The sequence below is a fragment of the Mustelus asterias genome, unplaced genomic scaffold (genome assembly GCF_964213995.1).
Source record: "Mustelus asterias unplaced genomic scaffold, sMusAst1.hap1.1 HAP1_SCAFFOLD_152, whole genome shotgun sequence".
In the NCBI taxonomy this organism is placed as follows: domain Eukaryota; kingdom Metazoa; phylum Chordata; class Chondrichthyes; order Carcharhiniformes; family Triakidae; genus Mustelus; species Mustelus asterias.
The window spans coordinates 901,866-910,804 of NW_027590173.1; the positions used below are offsets into that span (position 1 = coordinate 901,866).

Consider the following 8,939-nt stretch of genomic DNA (forward strand, 5'->3'; position numbering starts at 1 on the left):
AAGACAGGATGTATAGGAGGCATCGGATCCCAACAGCGCGGAAGGAGGCCACTCGGCCCAGACATTCTGCGCCGACTCTCCGACGGAGAATCCCTCCCTGCAACCACAAGTAATTACCCTACTAATCCCCCCGACAAGAAGGGTCAATTCAGCCTGGCCAATCCACCTAATCTGCACATCGTTGGGGATGGGAGTAAACCGGAACACCCGAAGGAAACCCACGCACACGGGGAGAACGTGCAAACTCCACACAGACAGGCATCCAAGAATGTTAGTAATGAAATTCAGTTTTCTGCCGGTTACAAACGCTGGGGATTCCCCTTCAATTTGTGGCATCTGGGAATCAGCGAAGCATCCAAAAATAGGACTGACAATAAATATAACCACGGTAGGTATTCACATGGTACTGACATTCTGTGCAACATTGCATCTGTTGACCGCGTGGCCTAATGGATAAGGCGTCTGACTTCGGCAATCGTAGTGATGATGCTATCAGAAAATTGCAGGTTCGAGCCCTGTCGCGGTCGTTTTATGCAGAAATCTGGTCGAAGTTCCGGAAAAAAACGAAATGTCCTTCTTCAGCTGAAAGCTCTGCATTTTCTTGCAAACATTGCCGGGCGCTATCTGAGAATGCACTTCCTTGTTGTTTTCTTCACTCAATTTTCTAATCTCATTATTTTATTCTCCTCCCAAGAAATCAATCTTACCTTTGAGATCTTAATAAATCATTGATGCTCCCGAATGGAGCAACAGGCTTTGCAGCAAATGGTTTAATCAAATTCTGTGGAGGGAATTCTCACATCCTCAGGAAGAGGTTTAATAATGAGCTGAATGAACTGTTTCTGTTTACAGGGATGAAAGGTTATATCACTGGGCTGGTAATCCAGAGGCGTGCACTAATCATTGGGAAGACGGAGTAAATCCCACCACTGGTGAAATTTAATTCATTGATTAAATCAATCTGGAATTGAAAGCTCGTATCAGTGATAGCGGCCTTGAAACTGTCGCCGATTGTTGTAAAACCTCATCTGGTTCACCAGTGCACTTTAGATAAAGAAGTCTGCCCTCCATGTGACTGCAGACCCAGAGCAATGAGGGTGACTCTTACCTGCCCTCTGAAATGGCCGAACAAGCCACTCTCAGTTGATGGACAATGAGGGAAAGGCAACAAATGCTGGTCCAGCAGGCGACACCAACAGCCCATAAAAAAAAGTAGAATAATTATGTAGAAAGAGAATGGCCTGGTAACGGATTGAGAAACTGGATGCTTCTTCTCCTGCAATAACAAGGCTGAGGGGGGTGTCTGATGCTGGGCTGTAAATTAGTGAAAGATTTTGAAAAATTTCATTTCGATACAAGAGGCCAGAGAAGGGCAGATAAAAATGTATCTCACTCTCATTGATGGTTGGTGGTTTTAGCACAATGATGTACATGCGACCAGCGTATCAGCGAATCCGAAGAGTGTGAGAGAAATTCCATCAGTAATGCTTCCCCGACATCCTCCAGATTGAAGCGAGGCAGCATTCATGCTGGTGACTGGGAGGAGTTTGTTAATCACCGTTGAAAATGGCCAAAACATTTCCCTCAATCTACAGCACGCTTTTATGAGGCAGAATGGCGGAAGAGAATAAAGTAACAGAGAAGAAAGCTCCATGGGCCGAGAATGGGCCTGTTCACTCATTTGAAGACCCATGGCAGTAATTCACGGCCCTGACTGGGTGTCATCCTCAAATCAAGAGACAGACAACCATAACAATTGCTTGTTACAAAATAACTAACATAAAAAAGCCACGTCCAACATTAATATTGTTAAAACTTCCCGATAGTCTGAACAATTTTTGTTTATTTATACCTCTCTGGTCTGTGAGCTTCGCTCTTCCTGGGTGTGCTGACATCTACCGGCCGCAACCCAGAACCTCAACAGAGGGAAGACGTTCACATCAAGTGAGGGTGTTCCAGGAATAGGTCAATATGAAGAATTAATAAAGGGGTGTGATTGGATAGACCTCGTAATTTAATCATTAAATCCACTTTAGAAATCAATATGAAATTATCATTGAGTCGGCAGCATTTGCAATTTGCTATCGTCCAGAGCATTGGCATTTGGCTCGTTGGTCGAGGGGTATGATTTGGTTAGGGTAATATTAGTATGCCAGTGCTTCCGGGTTTAAAACCCGGACAAGCCCAGCGATCGTTTATTAAATCGGGAGCAGGTTTGAGATCATGAGAAATCATTGCAGTGAATATGTCACTGCAGAACACGAGAAGAAACGATCACCAGATTTAAATTTCGTTTGACCATCCAAAGGTACTGGAGGATATGACACGGGAAATTTGCGAAGAGACTGGAAATAATTTTGAGTGGCACAGTGGTTAGCACTCCTGCCTCACAGCGCCAGGGTCCTACGTTCAATTGCGGCCTCGGTTCACTGTTTGTGTGCAGTTTGCACGCTCTCCCCATGTCTGTGTGGCTTTCCTCCCACAGTCCAAAGATGTGCGGGCTAGGTTGATCGGCCATACTAAATGGACCCGATTGTCAGCGGGATCAGCAGGGTAAATGAGCGTTACTGAACTAGGACCTGGGTGGGATTGTAGTCGGTACACACTCGATGCACCAAATGTCCTCCCTTCTGTACTTTCGGCATTCTACGATTGGAGACGATTAGCACAGCTGCATTTAATGGAAAGCTGGATAAGTGTTGGAAGGAGAATGGATTTCAGATACAAACAGATAATGTTACATGAAATAGTTGGGTGGAGGATCGGGTCGAGCAGTTTAAGAATTCGAAAAAATGGTCCCAATTTCACTTAGGTATCTTATTTATTGAATCACTCCAGATCTACAAAGTGTCTGAGAGACTGGGAGACAATTAGTAATTCCCCAATCACAGGATGAACAAAACACAGGATTATACAGAATGAATCATTCACTCATATACATCCACAGAGATTGCCAGATAGACAATGAATTCCACACTCAAATCCTGCACCACACACTAAGTGCGACAGAATGGTTATCACACCCATACACACAGAATAGTTACAGCACAGGAAAAGATCATCCGGCCCTTTGTGTCTGGGAGTTGGCTTTTATATAGAAGCTCAGTTATCCCAGCCCACATCATGAAAGCATGGCAGCAAAACTTGAAGAAGACACAATATATGTCGTTAAGTAATTTGTGGAGAGTGCGTAAGGAGCTTGCAGATAGCTACAGACAGGTTTTGTACATGGGCAGAAACCTGGCAACTGGAATATAATGTGCAGTTATTCACTTTGGCAGGAAGACAACAAAATCAGATTATTACTCAAATATAGAACGGCTGCAGATTTCCAAGGTGCAGAGGGATCTCGGTGCTCGAGTGCACGAGTCACAAATAATTAGTATGCATGTTCAGCAAGGAATAAAAAAGGTTAATGGAATATTTGATTTGTTACAAGAATTTCAGCGTGTGAGAAAAGAATGTCATGCTTCAGTTGTACAGGTCATTAGTGAAGTATCTCGAATATTGTCTGAAGTTTTGGTGTCCATATTTAATGAAGGGTGGGAATGTGTTGGAAACGATCCAGAAGAGAATTACCAGTCTGATATCATGAATAGTTCGACAGTGCAGAGAAGATTTACGAGGTTGATCAGAGGAAAGGTTACGCAGACTGGCTGGGCGTCTTTGTACCAGAGATACTCCGAGTGGGAGGTACCTTGCTCAAAGCACCTCAGATCTTGAATGGTCTTCACAAGTTGCACGTGGAAGTGATGTCTCTACTTGTGAGTGAATCCAGAACAACAGGCACTTAAAGAAAACTGAGCTTCTTCTTTTCGGATGGCAAATTCTGTTCTCTCGGAGCATTGAGCGACTTTGCAACTCTGCCTCAGAAGGCGGTGGAGGCGGGGATATTGAATATTTTTAAGCCGGAGGTACATAGATTCTTGTTTGGCAACAGAACCAAAGGTTATCGGGGATAGATAGAAATGTGGAAATCGAAACACAAACAGATCAGCCATGATCTGAGTGAATGGCGGGGCAGGCTTGTGGGGCCGAATGGTCTACTTTTGCTCCTATTTCCTCTGTTGATGTGTTTGTCGCCTGGTTGTAAATTGGCCTTGAACAGGATTGCTGAAATGCACCAATACTCACGGTTCACTCGGAGCACCGGAATGAAAGTAAAATATGGAAAAATTAATATCAGACCGTGGGATTCCCAGTTCTGTCAGACTGTATGGTTGCTTCCGGACTTTTGCAGAGATATTTTCTCTGCAATGAGTTCTCGGGAGCTCAGCACTGCTTCGGCTTTCGCTCATTGTCGCCCTCTTCATTGCAAGGAATTATCTTCTAAAAAAACGCCTGTCTGGGTTCGTCCGGGATTTGAACCCGGGACCTCTCGCATTTTAACGCTACGCCCAAAGCGAGAATCATACCCCTAGACCAACGAGCCACCCGTTGGAGCCCAACACAATGAAAGCAACTTTTCAATGTATCCCAAAGTTTATCAACCATCTTTTCACAACGCAATTGTTTATCAACCACTTTTTCACAATGCAGCAGAGGTGTCAATGAACAATGTTCTATTTCACTGCCAGTTCTCGTGAAGATCAGAAGCAGTTATATCAATTTTCACTACTCGCCAAGTCAGCCTATGGTTGTGACTCGCCAGTCCCGTGTGTAATGTCATTCTGCCAGTCAGTTGGCATTTTAGGAGATATTCGAAGTCATCCTGACTTCATCAGTGGCCTCATGGTTAAGGTGTGAGTGATGTGAATCATGATGTGATTGAATGAGCCTCTGTTTCAGTCTTTCCGCGGTGAGTTTTCATGCTGAGGAGAAACATGTGGGACATGGTCTGGGAATGTTTCACACCGCTCCATTCCTAACATTCCCTGACCTGATGGGATAGAAATTTCCTGTGTTTGCAGCAGCTACATTTGAAACATGTTCCATCTGGCTGGACATCCAGGAGCGATTGTGGGGGGAACCTTCCTCCCCAACCCCTCATGGATAGAAAATCAAATGGAAGGAGACGGTTTGCAAGTTTCTGAGAAGTTGACGAAATGTCGAGTGGTTTTGGCGATGGTCTGTTTATCGATTGTATTCTGCACCGGTGGGTGCAAAACCCACTCTCATCATTAATCGACGGAACGTTTCTTACATTGTTTCTCTCTATTTGAACACACTTAGCTGTGTTCTTCCACACTTTCTGTGAACTGATATGATTTGAATCAATGTCGCTGAGAGAAACTCCAATTCCGACATTGAACATTTGGTTGAATACTCAGGGTTTAAGACAGAGGATCATGTTTCCCTATGAATCTGCTGTGTTTTCTTCATTATCTATTCCTCTATCAAGGTCTGCAAAGACAGCGAGTCTGCTTTGAGAGGAACATATATTGATTGGCTCAGCTCCTTGCATGTCACCGGATCGTTGGTCTCGTGGTATGATTCTCGGTTTGGGGGATTCATAGAAGACTGGAGCAGCAGGAGACCATTTGGTCCTTCAAGCCTACTCCACCGTTCATTCCGATCATGGCTGATTGTCCAACTAAAGAGCCTAATCCTGCTTTTTACCCATAACCTTTGATCCCTTTCGCCTCAAGTGCTATATCTCGCCGCCTCTTGAATACATTCAATATTTTGGCATCAACTACTACCTGTGGTAATGAATTCCAGTCGCCGGAATTTGGCGACGAGGAGATTTTGACAGTAACTTCATTGCAGTGTGAATGTAAGTCTACTCTGACAAATAAATAAAATTATCTTATCTACAACCACTTTCACTGTTGCCTCACAGGGCCAGTGACCCGGTTTCAATTCTGTCCGTGATTCACTGTCTGTGTGGAGTTTCCAAGCCGGTTCCAACAACATCGCGCATATCGAAACAGACATCAAGTTTCTACAAAGATGCAAGAAAGCAGCAATCTCCACATGTGTGGAATTCGCACATTTTTTCAGTGCCCTCATGGGTTTCCTCAAAGATGTGCAGCTTTGGTGAATTGGCCATGCTAAATTGTCCTATAATGTCCCAGCATGTTTGGGTTAGGGGGAATATCGGGGTAATTACCTGGGGATAGAGTGGGATGCTCTGTCAGAGAGCCGGTACAGACTCAATCGACTGCATGCTTCCTTCTGAAGTGCGATGACCCTATGCCTCCTATACTTTTTTAAATCTTCAGTGTTCCCAAAACTTTCTGCTCGCAGTTACTGCAACGATTTCCGCCTGAGTACTTTAGTTCAATATTAGGCACTAGGATTCTGTGTGAGAACCTCTCTGGCTAAGTCGAAGGCACCCTGAAATCCATCGAAAAGGAACCGCCAGCTTCTGAAGCGACACCACGAACTTCTTACAGAAGCTCAGCACCCATGGAACAGTTGAATCAGGAATACTCCTCGTCACAACGGACGTCTCGGCACTCTACACCAGCATCCCCCACGACGACGGCATTGCTGCAACAGCCTCAGCACTCAATACTGACGCCGGCATCTCCACATCTTAGTTCAATATGTTATACACTTTTACGCATCTCTCAGAGCCGCACTTAATTCAGTTTACTTCAACGAGAGGAACGATGTATTCTCCAAACAAATCTTGCAGCTCAAATCCCTCATCGCCCTGTCCATTTCAGTAAATCTCATTGGCACCCTCCCAAGGACCCTGACACACTTCCTAAAATCGCCCCATCTCTTCTGTCAAAATGCAGCATTGTTCCTGAGTGTGGAATTAATAATGTGTCTCTGAATCATAGAAACCCTACAGTGCAGAAGGAGGCCATTCGGCCCATCGAGTCTGCACCGACCACAATCCCACCCAGGCCCTACCCCCACATATTTTACCCACTAATCCCTCTAACCTACGCATCCCAGGACTCTAAGGGGCAATTTTTAACCTGGCCAATCAACCTAACCCGCACATCTTTGGACTGTGGGAGGAAACCGGAGCACCCGGAGGAAACCCACGCAGACACGAGGAGAATGTGCAAACTCCACACAGACAGTGACCCGAGCCGGGAATCGAACCCGGGACCCTGGAGCTATGAAGCAGCAGTGCTAACCACTTTGCTACCGTGCTGCTACAATATCAGTGAGAGCTGAGACTGCAATTTCTGTTTCTCCAAGAGAATCTTTCTGCACAAAGCCGGAATTTACAAAGATTTCAGTCACTGCGACATTGCCTGGCCGTCGGTGCCTCACTGCTCGAACTCACTCTGTCTCTGTCTATCACTCGAACCCCTTTCATTAACTCTATATAAAGGTGGGATGTTGTTGCTTAGTAACTGAGTGCACACAATCCGTATCTTCACCTGATCAAATAGAATTCAGCTTGTGAACAAGATCACCATTTCAACCAGTTCTGGGTTAACCTCGGCACAGCTCTGATTGGAGTCAGCCCCCTGAATCTCGGGAACAGACACTGTGAGCATTACTGGCCTCAGAGACTTTAACAGTTACTGAACAGGGAAACTCCAACTAATCCCGGAGAATCCACAGCACAGAGCGAGAGGAGAGGAAAGCCTGTCGTGGGAGCTCTCAATATGAGACATAGATTGGCATGACAATGTGTAGATGTGAACCTGCTCCTTCCGTTCCCAAACTGTAATAATCAGGAATACAAAACGCCCAGTAATGACCAGCTTGTTGCAATGTGTTTGAATGAACACGATGTCAGATCATCTAAGCAGCATTTTGAAATTCTCACTCATTCAATATATTCTGATGAAATGTGTCATTGCATAAGAATCTTCCTCTGATTTGATACCTTGTTTTGCCCTTGTGCCCCTGATGCTGATTTTTAAAAAATTTTGTTCATGCTATGATTTTCCTCATGGAACCACAGGAAGAGCAAAAGAAAGGTAACAGCCATACAAGGAACTTATTCGGCCTAGCTTGTACATGCCAACCCGGGGATACTAAAGTGTCATTTCCTAGTTCACCCAGCTGCACCCGGCCCGGAAACATGCAGCTGAAAGCATGATGGAGATCCAAAACCTTCATACCAAACATTCACTGGGATTTGTGGCTCTGTGAAGCAGCCGAAGCAAACACTCCCAAACATAGTCTCTGCGAGCAAGGTTCGAACCTGCGTGGGGAAACCCTGTTGGATTCCTCCTCAGTAACGTTCAAATTAACTTAATCTGGCACTAGGATTGTGCAGAGCACAGTGTGTGAGGTACAATTTGTTCCTGTCCTTTGTATCTTTGTCTCTGACTGAGAACTCATTTCTTAGGTCAGAGACTTGTTTTTCTATTTCAATAATTTTTCATCAGAAACGAATTACGTCCGAATAAAAACTGAAAAAGAGAAATCTCCATTTTATTTCATGACTGTCAAATGTTGCGTTCGCCCTGTTTCTGTCCACTCGGTTTAAAACACAAGATGCCGCGGATAAGGTTCTAAATAAATTACTAAATCGATGGTTGGGAATCGAACCCGGGTCAACTCTTTAGAAAAAGGAGCCGGACTTACCACTATACCACCATCACTCACTTTGCTTAAACAACTCTTATTTTCATCAGTTATAATTACGGAACTACCTTAGTTGCTGATTTCATCAAGCTCCAGGTGTGTCCATTGCACAGTTTATAAACTCAACTTGGCTTGTCTCGTTTTTTAGGACGGCTGCCACCTGTTTACTGTTGCTTCAGACTGAGAACTCATTGATTAGCTTTGAGGCATGTTCTTTGATTAAAACAAAGTTTCCACTGACAGCAACTTTAAACTGGATTTTACCTTGGACACACACGGATGGTGACAATATTTCTGAGGCCAAAACATTGAATGTTTTCAAAGCAGTTAGATATAGCACTTGAGGCAAACTGGAGGCAAGGATACGTGGATACAATGTGGGACCAGTTGGATGATGAGCCATGATCATCATGAAAGGTGGAGCAGGCTCGAAGGGCCGAATGGCCTCCTCCAGCGACGATGTTATTTTTCTGTGTTCTTTTCACTGC

General features: G+C 44.6%; 2 non-coding genes across 2 annotated transcripts; one reads left to right on the forward strand and one right to left on the reverse strand.

Moving 5' to 3' along the window:
• The first annotated feature begins 435 nt into the window (after positions 1-435).
• On the forward strand, positions 436-527 carry trnar-ucg (transfer RNA arginine (anticodon UCG)). The gene is given in 2 exon segments: positions 436-472; positions 492-527. It is a non-coding gene; the product is annotated as a tRNA-Arg (tRNA).
• Positions 528-4,347: 3,820 nt separating this feature from the next.
• On the reverse strand, positions 4,348-4,432 carry trnap-ugg (transfer RNA proline (anticodon UGG)). Its single transcript is given in 2 exon segments — positions 4,348-4,383; positions 4,397-4,432. It is a non-coding gene; the product is annotated as a tRNA-Pro (tRNA).
• Between the last annotated feature and the right edge of the window lie 4,507 nt (positions 4,433-8,939).